Source organism: Schistocerca cancellata, chromosome 8, assembly GCF_023864275.1.
Source record: "Schistocerca cancellata isolate TAMUIC-IGC-003103 chromosome 8, iqSchCanc2.1, whole genome shotgun sequence".
NCBI lineage: Eukaryota > Metazoa > Arthropoda > Insecta > Orthoptera > Acrididae > Schistocerca > Schistocerca cancellata.
In genome coordinates this window covers 192393029-192405181 of record NC_064633.1, presented here as the reverse complement: position 1 = coordinate 192405181, position 12153 = coordinate 192393029, and positions in this window count along the sequence as shown.

Here is a 12153-nt window from a genome sequence, read left to right as displayed (position 1 = left end):
ATGTTAAGTCCCATAGTGCTTAGAGCCATTTGATTTTCAAACCCGCGTATCAACGGCGCCTTCCATTCCAGAAATATCTGCGGTGTAAGTTTTAGGTGAGTCACCTTGTATAATCAATCTGAAACGTTGCGGTGTCTCCATGTCTCTTCCACGATCCAGTTGTCTTTCATGATTCCTAAACCAACCTTTTTCTATTATAGAATCCAAGTCCCCCATCTCTACTACATTTTTTTGTCCCTTACGAACTGAACAGTTTCTTTTACTTCGTCCCTCATCATAATTCTTGCAATCTCTTCATCATCTGCAGAGCTAGTGTAAATTACACCAATAAAAAACTAAATATTCATTCCCGACTAGTTCTTTATCTCAGAAAACTCAGTACTGTGTGTTACACCTTGCATATACCACTTTCTGAGCGATATGTAGGTTGTTGTATTTTTAAGATAAGATACTATGTGCAAACAGAGTCATAAATAATGTGTAGATTTTGGCAAAGGGGGCTTACTGCAGTCTGCACGAAACACCTCTCGCAAATTGCCGCTGCTTACTCTTCACGTGTCCTATATACAAAGCAGATGCGCTCAAGGCAGTCTTCCAATATTCCTCAAGGTGGATGTGAGGGCTCTAAATTAATATCATAAAGAAAGGCGAAGCAGCGTAACTGTGATATACTATTGCTTTTTTCTCGTGGGCGAGAGGAGTTTATATTTTGAATGCATGCCACTGATCGTTACAAATCTCATCACCAGTGGGGAAAAAGAACATGTCAGTACAGCAGGAAACGGTCCAGTAATATACCTTATCTGGAAGATTGGCTTGGCACCATTGACAGTTTCCCTAGCTCAAAATGCTGTTAGATAGGTACGAATACATTTCCGATAAATACAGCGTCACAGACAATGTCGGGAGCACATCACGGATTAGGTTTTAAAAAATGTGTAAATTTTCTTCATCATCAGCCAAGTAAAGAACATAATATCAGCTATTACAATATCAAATAACTTGAGAAAATGTATCTAGTAGCATTACCAAAGCAGTAATATGAGTGGAGTGAGTTCTCGAAATACTCAATTTGAAAACGTTGTATGGAAACCAAAAGTACATCTGCGAAGCTCACTCCATGCTTTTTTAAAATGAATATGCAAATGATTAGCATTTCAGTGCAACCATACACAGCAGGCGGTCTTGCCGCCGACCGTAACACTCATATTAGTGACAATCATGCAGCGATAGTCACATCCAAATACAACTTACGGCTAAAGTGAATATATATAGCGAGGTGGTGCGTTTCGCCTGCGCGAGCGAAACATTTACTGATTACTCTTTGACATCGCGGTGCTCCATGGCGAGCGAAGAAAAGTAAAAAAAAATCGAAATGTGACTGGACCTTGTTACGAAACACGATAACGAGAGGAAGTGTGTACAATGAAACAGTGATCGTTAGCTGCCATCTTATATAATTTGTGTTTTTGAGATTCACAAGCAGTAGGTAATGTTAATGTGGGGTTTAGTAACGGCCAGAATACAGTCTGTTGCATTTTAAACGTAATTGTGCGTATTTAATTTTTATCGGAGAATTCTGTGAGGAACTATTATGCACTACAAGCTTGTATAGAACTTCGAACATTTGGTGGTCGATGTTTGCGGTAGAACGTGCTTCTATCACACGGTCAAAGCATAGAGAAAGTTTTCTCTGATAAAAAGAACTCATTTCACTCGCAGACAATCATCGAAATGCGAATGGCAGCGTTCCAATTCGAGAAGATCCTGTAGAAGTTTTGTTTCTCTTACATTTCAAGAATTTTACAGGCAAATGTCGGAGTCGGCAGCTGCTTCTCCACCACGAGATCAAATTGCCTACGTACGCTGTGGGGATCGCCGACGCCGATAGAGATAGTGTTCTTCACAGACATACAAACAGAGACACTACACGCACTACTTCAGTAACAACGAGTTTAATACTACCAGCATGAAAACATTAGCTCTTCTTTTGAGTAGAAATATACTATAAAACTAGCAGATACAGGTATTAATTGCAGCAGCGCCCTTAAGTCGGAGTTTGAACATAATACAGGGTGTCCACAATGAGACTCCAACATTTTAATATCCTATATCTTTCTCATTTCAGATGGTGGACCTGTGAATCCTGAAGGGGCAGACAGAGCAACTCAACAAGTTTGCGGTGAGCAAATTTGATACGCCAAGTGGCCGTAGTGGAACTGCAATCAATTGTTTAAGCAAAATGGAGGATATGAAGGAGTGTGCACAAGTGGTCTGGTGGTATGCAGAGACAAAATCGGCGACCCAAGTGCAAAGAAACTTTCGTCGAGTTTACAACAAAGCGTCCCTAGTCGTTCAAGACTATAAAGAAGTGGTGTGATCAGTTGTTTTTGGCTCCTGGGAGTGTTGCGAAAGGGGACGGTGGTGGTAAGCCTGGGATCAGCGAACATCATGTGGAACAAGTGCGGCGGTCATTCGAACAAAGTCCACAGAAGTCAGTGCGACAAGCAGCACGAGAACTCCGTATGAAACGTTCAACAGTGCACAAAGTGCTTCATCAGCGATTACGGTTGTACGCATATAAAGTGCAGGTTGTGCAAGAAATCGAGCCTGATGATCGACGAAAGCGAGAAGAATTTGCGTGTGTCATGTTAGATCGCATTGCCGCGGACGAGACATTTTTATCACGCGTGATGTTTACTGATAAGGCAACATTTCACGTGTCAGGGGCTGTCAATCGTCACAATGTGCGCATCTGGGGGTCCGAAAAACCACATGCACCTAGGGAACACATGCGCGACAGTCCGTAGTTAATGTGTGGTGTGGTTTGATGATAAATCGCATTGTTGGGCCGTTTTTCTTTCAGGAGCCGACTATGGATGGAGCCATCTACCTGGACATGTTGGAACAATTTGGCGTGCCACAGGTGTGGTGTCACCGCCAGACACCACACTTGCTAGGTGGTAGCTTTAAATCGGCCGCGGTCCATTAGTACATGTCGGACCCGCGTGTCGCCACTGTCAGTAATCGCAGACCGAGCGCCACCACACGGCAGGTCTAGAGAGACGGACTAGCACTCGCCCCAGTTGTACGACGACTTTGCTAGCGACTACACTGACGAAGCCTTTCTCTCATTTGCCGAGAGACAGTTAGAATAGCCTTCAGCTAAGTCCATGGCTACGACCTAGCAAGGCGCCATTAACCATATCTGGAGAGAGTCTCACTTGTATAACCAAGAGCGATGTACCACAATGATGGAATAAAGTTAAGTATACCCTCAGCTTCGTACTTTTCATTATAGCATTAATTACGTATCCTGTTCCAGAATTCACGCCAGTCGGCGTGAGTTGACGCGTGCCCTTTCGGTATCTCCGCCTTGTGTCTAGACTGTCTTGTCTAGACACAACAACAGGTAACAGGCCTGCAGCCAAATGTGATGTTTCAACAGGACGGTGCACCACCCCATTGCAGCCTTGATGTCCGAAAATTTTTAAATGACACATTCCCACAACAATGGATTGGCCGTGGAGGTCCAATTCCTTGGCCGCCACATTCGCCCGACATAACCACCCTCGATTTTTTCTTGTGGGGTTATGTGAAAGACCGGGTATACGCTACACCAGTAAAGGACCTGCAAGACTTGAAACAGTGCATAAGAATTGTCATCAACTCTGTCACAGAACAGATGCTCCGCAACACATGGCACGAACTCGATTATAAACTTGATATTCTTCGCGCTACTCGTGGCGTCCATGTTCAAGTGTACTGAACCGTCCACCTGTGTATGAAAACTTGATGAGCTGCTGTATGATTTCCCTGTACTTGTTCGTCAATGAATTGTGTTTCCTCTCAGATTTTATGAGTTCAAATGTTGGAGTCTCATTGTGGACACCCTGTATAAGAGTTTGATCATAACGCTGAATTAGTCATAGGCTTTGTCGTATGGACAGTCTCTCTGTCGACCACACCCGTCATGCCACGCGCCGGGAACAGTTATGCAGCAGATGGTAGTTTTCAACCTTGTCAGCTCGCCACGGGTGAAATCGCTTTTCCTTCACTCTTTGTTCTCCCAGGGGTGGCGCTACGCAAACACGCCACCAGAGGAGGCGAAATCCACGTGACCTCACTGCATGGACCTCTGATTGGCTGAAGCGTCCTTTTAAGCAGGCACAGTTCAGAGCTAGCCACAATTCATAGCTCGGCGCACCAGATCAGCTGCATCTGTGGACTTATGAACATTACAGTCCTGTGGAACACGACAGTGGGGAACATTACTTTGGAGCAGCCTGACGCTACTAAGTGTTTTATTAATATTTAGAGACCTACGAAACTATATCAACTTGCGAGGTGCCGGGGCTAGCAGTGTGTTTAACACTAAATTCTTCTCGAATCTTCATATGGAAATGATGCTCTAAGCCCCCCCTTTTCTAACTCCTACTTTTGCTGTTGCACATGGATTAAGAAGAAACGCGAACTGACTGTAATCGACCCTGCAAGTGGAGTAGAAAAGAGCTTGGCACCTGCAATAATTTAATTTGATAAATAAGTTAAATAAAGGAAAGTTTCATTAACGTAGTGAGAAATGAAAGGGTTGCTCTACCGATTAACAGAATGAAAGTTCTGTCCAAAATAACAATATGATTTATTGTGACTAAACTCAAAATAATAAAAAAAAACACATGAAACATTTACAATACATCAAATTGGCTCAAATTGGATACTCAAATAAATGCTGTGAAGGTGAAGTTGTCCCTAAACTAGATTGTGACATTTAAGACAAAGTGGTATGTGGAGCCAATTCCTTGCAACTCAAATCTTAAGAGAAACACACAGCCAACCCAACATTAATTGCTGCTACAGTAGTGAGAACTCAGACAATGAACACCCAAGACAGAACAAAGTTAGAAAAAGACGAACAGCCGCGCTCTGCTGAGCTCTGATTATCACAGTGCAAATTCCCTAGTCTGCCGGTGCTGTGGACATACATTACCAAGCTGTTTTCTTAACTGCAAGGACATGATCTGGCGTACCAGAAGCGATGGCTGGTTGCTTCGACATCCCGTCGTGGTGATAATAATGTCGCAAGTATAGCCCGAAACAAATTGTCCTGGTCTGGTTGTTCCAGACTAAAGACTTCCTATCAATACAAATGCGCCTTTGAGGGAGATGAAGAAGGCTCGCCACACAATCACTGACGGTACAGTGATTGATTTTAACAAGCGAAGTCACACACTAACTCTGATACAGTCAACTTTAGCCAAAACTGCCCAAGACAGACAACATAGGCCACTTGAACGCAGAACGCTCAATTGCCAACTGTACTCGGAAAGTTACGTTGAAGTCGAAACTTCAGTAACTTCGTTAAACAGTTACAATCAAATAAAAGTATATTAGACAGCCAATGGAAGTCAGGCTGTCCAGAGCAGCGAGAGCTCAGTCTTGTAACCTACTCCGACCGAAAGGCGAGAGCCGACTACCACAAGAGCACGCATACAAATCGAACACAGAACATTCCCGCCCCCATGACAGTGGCCGTGGTTAAACGTTCCACTCAGCAACTCGAAAACTGGCGGAAAATTCCATTATATTGCTGAAGCACTACCATTCCACCAATGGAGATTCTTGGCGCCAATTTCTGCGATTTTGCTACGTCACGGAGTTATGCCCTGAGCAAGCCAATCACAGTTACGATTTTGCAGAAAACGCGGGAATTTGCCCGCCAAGACTGCCTGGGAACACAAGTCATTCCCACGCCTCGCTGGTAGCCCGCCAGAAAGTGTTTTCACTAAGTTTCTGTGAAGTAACGGAATCTGTAGCCCAGCCGCCCCTTCTGGGCGTGTCTCCGCCGCTATTATGCCAATGTCGGCGTCTGGAAAGCATTCACTCGACTCCCTCACACCCGTCGGCTTAACCCTCTCAAGATCAGCAGTGCCCACCTGTCACCGGACCACCCGGGTGATGAGAGACGCTGCGTGGGAAGTCCGCGTGTGAAGGAATAGCAACTTTTCACCGCATGCAATTAGAGAGGAAAATCGAATTGCTCAGAGTAAGACAGAAATATGAGAGGGGGCTTCTGCCACCTCTCAAACTTTCAAGACTATTAGTTACAACCAAGAACATCACTATCATTTGTATGTAACTCAACACAAAAGGAGAACCTACAGTCTTCAGAGTTACGTGTTACTCAATTAGTAACTGTTTTAGTGTAACCAAACTAATGACGTGTTACCTTTTTATAGATGTCTGTATTTCACTGCCCCCTCTGTTACAGACTTTTTGAAAACTGCACCAGGCGAATTTGCACCCAGCCACAAATTTGCGCCCAGTTTACTTGGAACCTACGTGCTCACTACGTCACAGCCTGCCTGCACCTCGAGAATTCGCTTTCCCTCTCCTTTCGACCACAGTGGGCTGCCGTACAGCCTCGTCCGAGATGCGTCGACGCCGCCACGCAAATGACCACGGTAAACAAAATATCCTATTGCCAGAGGAAGCGCAAGAGCGCCACCAGTTGTCTGCATAGCACTGTACGGTATCTCGTCTTACATATGCATATTACCCGAATTCTAGCTGTTTTAACGTTTATATCCTACTTTCCTCTCTTTTATAATGCAAACATACATCTATATTGTTCCGGCATATCGACAAGCGCTGGCAGGATGACGAAGATCGCAAGAGCAAAGAAGGCGGTGAGACGAGTCAGCCAATAGCCTGCTGACAAGGACCGCACCACGATAGAAGCGCCCTCTAGCCGAAGAGAAAATAAACACCACTCCTGCCAACCTCGGCTGGACAGTAAAGAGACAGTATTAGCACAGGGCTAGACCCGGCCTAGTGGAGAGCATTACGATAGCAGTGATGTGTGATCCATACGAAATTGCTTACGTGGAGCTTATATACAGCAAAGGAGTTTGTGATTGTTTTCATGTTTCCCATCGCTTGTGACATGTTATTGTAATTCCAAAGTTAAGTATTGTCAGTCTGCTTTATTGAAATAAAACTATTAATGTTATTTGCTTGAATTGTTGATAGCATTCCGAGAACACAGCATCCTTTAGGCAGCCTATACGAGACAAGTGTGCAGGACCCTACATTGGGCGACGAGTATCTGCCGGATCCAGTGCCAAGCGGCCACAAAATTTTCTGTTGCTTTCTTGTCTTTATTTTGCAGGGGCGCTTACATGCTTTAACAGTTTCTTGTCGTTTTTGCTAATCAGTGTTTTCTGGTGGGCATCGCAGAAATTTTCTTTGCTTTTTTTGCTTGCTTGCCTTGTCTGTTTGTTGCATTTGTGTCCTCCAACAAGCCCATCAATTCCGTCCCAGCCCCTGCTCAGGCGCCACAGCCGCAAGCGTTAGATGCCATACAGCTAATGCAGGTGTTTCAGTTCCAGACGCAGCAGATTTCTGCACCACACAGCACCGTGCAGCAGCTACTGGCCAACGCTGCGTGCTCGACGGAAGAAGCACTACCTGCGCCGCGCGGGATTAGCCGAGCGGTCTGAGGCGCCGTAGTCATGAACTGTGCGGCTAGTCCCGGCGGAGGTTCGAGTCCTCCCTCGGGCATGGGTGTGTGTGTGTTTGTACTTAGGATAATTTAGGTTAAGTAGTGTGTAAGCTTAGGGACTGATGACCTTAGCAGTTAAGTCCCATAAGATTTCACACACATTTGAACATTTGAACAGCACCACCTACAGCAATGCCTACTGCTATTCCTCCTTTTCGACAGTTTAGTGTGCCGGCCGGTGTGGCCGAGCGGCTCTAGGCGCTTCAGTCTGAAACCGCGCTGCTGCAACGGTCGCAGGTTCGAATCCTGCATCGGGCATGGATGTGTGTGATGTCCTTAGGTTAGTTAGGTTTAAGTAGTTCTAAGTTCTAGGGGACTGATGACCTCAGATGTTAAGTCTCGTAGTGCTCAGAGCCATTTGAACCATTTGGCAGTTTAGTGAACAAGACGAGGAACGGCTCGAGTGGTTGTCCCAATTTGAAGCACATCTCATCGCTCACAATGTACCAGGTACTGACACTTCCCTATTATCAACAGTAAGAAGTGCAGTCTTAAGGCTTCAACAAAAACTTTTCCCTAACGCCACTCTGAGTGAACTTCGTTATGAATAGGCGGTACAGTCGTTAACTAACTATTATGAGCAACAAGTGAATGTGGTATCAGGCCAGTATCAATTCTTTAATTGCAAAAAACGGTCATAACAAACTTACCACGAGTGGGTAACAGACTTGCAGGGTATGACAAGGAACGGCAAATTCAAATGTGTTTGCGTTGCTTTATATTCAAATGTTATGTTGCATGATGCATGATGCAATTGTGTACAATGTATCTGATGTAAAACTCAGAGAACAGATTTTATAACAGTCCTATCCATCATTTCAGCAGGTAGTGCAAATACTAGATCACTACGATTCAGATGCCTTGTCGTTTCATAAATTTGTCGGGTTTAGTCCCTTGTTAGCAATCGCCCCATTCCGCAATGGTGGCTTGAGCTAGCCACGCCGAGTCCGCTAAACAGACAGCTACATAGGCGAAAAGAATAAGTCTTGCTCTCGGTGTTATTCACGGCACAAACGCCAAGACTGCCCCTCCCAACAGGCTCGGTGTTACGCTTGCGTTCCAATCCGTGTGTTTGCAGTCGAACAAATGTAAGAATTCGGCCCACCCACAAAAATCTCATCACAAGGCCCATGTAATTAATGCAGTACATTCAATGTCTGCAACAGCTATCAGCAAAAATAGCAAGTGTGCAGTTTCTACAAATGGTTCAAATGGCTCTGAGCACTATGAGACTCAACTTCTGAGGTTATTAGTCCCCTAGAACTCAGAACTAGTGAAACCTAGCTAACCTAAGGACATCATACACATCCATGCCCGAGGCAGGAACAATCCGTATGATTGCAATCGAACAAATGTAAGAATTCCGCCCACCCACAAAAATCTCATCACAAGGCCCATGTAATTAATGCAGTACATTCAATGTCTGCAACAGCTATCAGCAAAAATAGCAAGTGTGCAGTTTCTACAAATGGTTCAAATGGCTCTGAGCACTATGGGACTCAACTTCTGAGGTTATTAGTCCCCTAGAACTCAGAACTAGTTAAACCTAGCTAACCTAAGGACATCACACACATCCATGCTGAGGCAGGAACAATCCGTATGTTTGCAATCGAACAAATGTAAGAATTCGGCCCACCCACAAAAATCTCATCACAAGGCCCATGTAATTAATGCAGTACATTCAATGTCTGCAACAGCTATCAGCAAAAATAGCAAGTGTGCAGTTTCTACAGTGATATGCCAGTCAACCACACTTTTTGTTCATTTACGTATTTGTGGGAAACGTGTGAAATTTCAGTTGGACATGGGTGCCTCTGTCACATTGCTCAATCGTCACACATATGAACTGTTAGGCTCCCCATGCCTGTTTAAAACTAGCATGCAACTGATGGCTTCGAATGGACAAGACATTCCCGTTCTCGGAACATGTACTTTGTGTGGTGTCACCGCCAGACACCACACTTGCTAGGTGGTAGCCTTTAAATCTGCCGCGGTCCACTAGTATACGACAGACCCGCGTGTCGCCACTGTCAGTGATTGCAGACCGAGCGCCGCCACACGGCAGGTCTAGAGAGACTTCCTAGCACTCGCCCCAGTTGTACAGCCGACTTTGCTAGCGAAGCTACACTGACAAATACGCTCTCATTTGCCGAGACGATAGTTAGCATAGCCTTCAGCTACGTCATTTGCTACGACCTAGCAAGGCGCCATTACCAGTTAATATTGAGATTGTAATTAACCTTGAGATGCATGTACCGTCAAGAGAGATGTTCACCAATTGTGGATTAAAGTTAAGTATTCTACCAGTTACCTCCTTTTTTTACTAGACTCAACACCTATAACTGTTCCAGACCTCACGCCAGCCTGCGTGAGCTTAAACGCGTGCCTTTCGGCTTCCTCCAAACTCCGTGAATTGGCTCCTGCCAAATCACAACACTGCCTGCCATTTATCGCTCGCATATGCGAACAGTGACTTTTTCAGTGCTACAATCCCGCGAGAGTGAGAACATATTTGGTCCTGATTTCCTTTCTTTGTTTGGCTTTAATATTCAGGACAATGTGTTGTCAGTGTCTGCATTCAATGCAAAAGACAGTGTCACTAGCTTGCTAAAAGAACTCCCGGAACTCTTTTCTGAAATTATAGACAAAGCTAACAATTTTCTTGCACATATTACGCTGGAAGACAATGCCCAACGAAAATTTTGCTGGGCCAGAACTGTTCCCATTGCATTACGAGACAAAGTCGCCGCTGAACTAAAAGAATTGCAAGATAGCGGAGTTGTTGCGCCCGTATCAGCTAGTCAATGGGCAAGTCCACTGGTTTTACTCCCCAGACCTTCAGGTCGCATTCGCCTCTGTGTTGGCTTTAAGTCTACAGTCAACCCACAAAATGTGAGTGATACTTATCCGTTGCCACGCCCAAAGGATCTCATGGAAAAATTAGGTGCTGCACGCTATTTTTCAAAAACTGATTTGCGCGACGCGTATCTTCATATACCACTCGATGAAGAATCTCAAAAAGTGTGTGTAGTAAATACTCATTTGGGCTTGTTTAAATATTTGCGTTTGCCTTTTAGCAGTGCTTCCGCACCCGCCATTTTCCAACAGTATTTGGAACAGCTGACTGCTCAAGTGCCGAACTGTTCAAACTATTTCGATGTTATTGTCGTAGCAGGTTGTACACCTGAAGAACATATTGCAAATTTGTGTGCTTTGTTTCGTATTTTATCTGATTTGGGACTAAAGTGTAGACTGGACTAGTGTGATTTTTTTACATCTGGTCACCTTGGTCGTGTCATAAAGTCAGGGTGTGTATCCTCTTCAGTCGCATTTGTTAACCATACGAGGTTTACCAGTTCCTCCCAATGTCACAGAATTGCTATCAGTTTTAGGGAAAATGAACTATTATATTCGGTTCATGCTGCGCAACTAGTGGCTCCATTGCATCGCTTGCGTCGCAAGCATGTCCCCTTTGTTTGGCAAATGAGTGCCACGTGGCTTTTCAAACACTTAAAGATTCGTTGCTAAGTGATCGATGCTTAGTTCACTTTGATGCTGAAAAACCAGTTGTGTTGCAAGTTGGCGCTTCCTGTCACTGAATCGGTGCAGTGCTTTCGCACAGAATTGGTGATAAAGACAAGTCTATTGCTTTCGTATCAGAAGTGTTGTCCAAATCTCAGTGTAACTATTCACAAATTGAGAAAGATGCGTTGGCTATGTGTATGGTGTCACCAAATTTCAGCACTATTTATATGGCAGAAAATTATATTAGGAACGAACCACAAGCCTTTGCAGTCCTTGTTTCATCCGACAAAACCGGTTCCTGTACGAACTGCCCAAAAATTGCAAAGATGGACTTTGTTTTGTCTCAATGCCAGTACGAAATTGTGTATCATCGGACAGCGCAACATGGTAATGTGGACGCGCTTTCACGTCTTCCGGTCGGCCCTGATACAGACTTTGACGCTTCTGCTGCATCTTGTCACATCGATGCTCAGGATTCTGTATTGCTTCAGTCTTTTCCGCTGAGCTATAAGAAAACTGCACAGGCCACGGAAGCTGATTCAGATTTGAACATTTTGCTAACATATATTCGCACATCTTGGCCGCTTTCTTTGCACAGCATAAAGAACTCTGTAGTGCGCCGATACTTTGCACGTCGGCATAGCCTCGCTGGAAAGAAAGGTGTACTTCTTGTTCAAAATAACAGTGGACAGTGACGAGCTTTGCAGAAAGAAGTGTTGCAGTTACTTCACCAACGACTTTGGGTGATTGTTCGTACGAAACAGTTAGCGCGTCGACACTGTACTTGGCAGGGTATGGACACACAAATAGAACACTTGACGTCACAGTGTCACACATGTGTCCTCTGTTAGAATATTGCTGCGCGGTGTGGGATCCTTACCAGGTGGGATTGACGGAGGATATCGAAAGGGTGCAAAAAAGGGCAGCTCGTTTTGTATTATAACGTAATAGAGGAGAGAGTGTGGCAGATATGATACGCGAATTGGGATGGAAGTCATTAAAACAAAGACGTTTTTCATCGCGGCGAGATCTATTTACGAAATTTCAGTCACCAACTTTCTCTT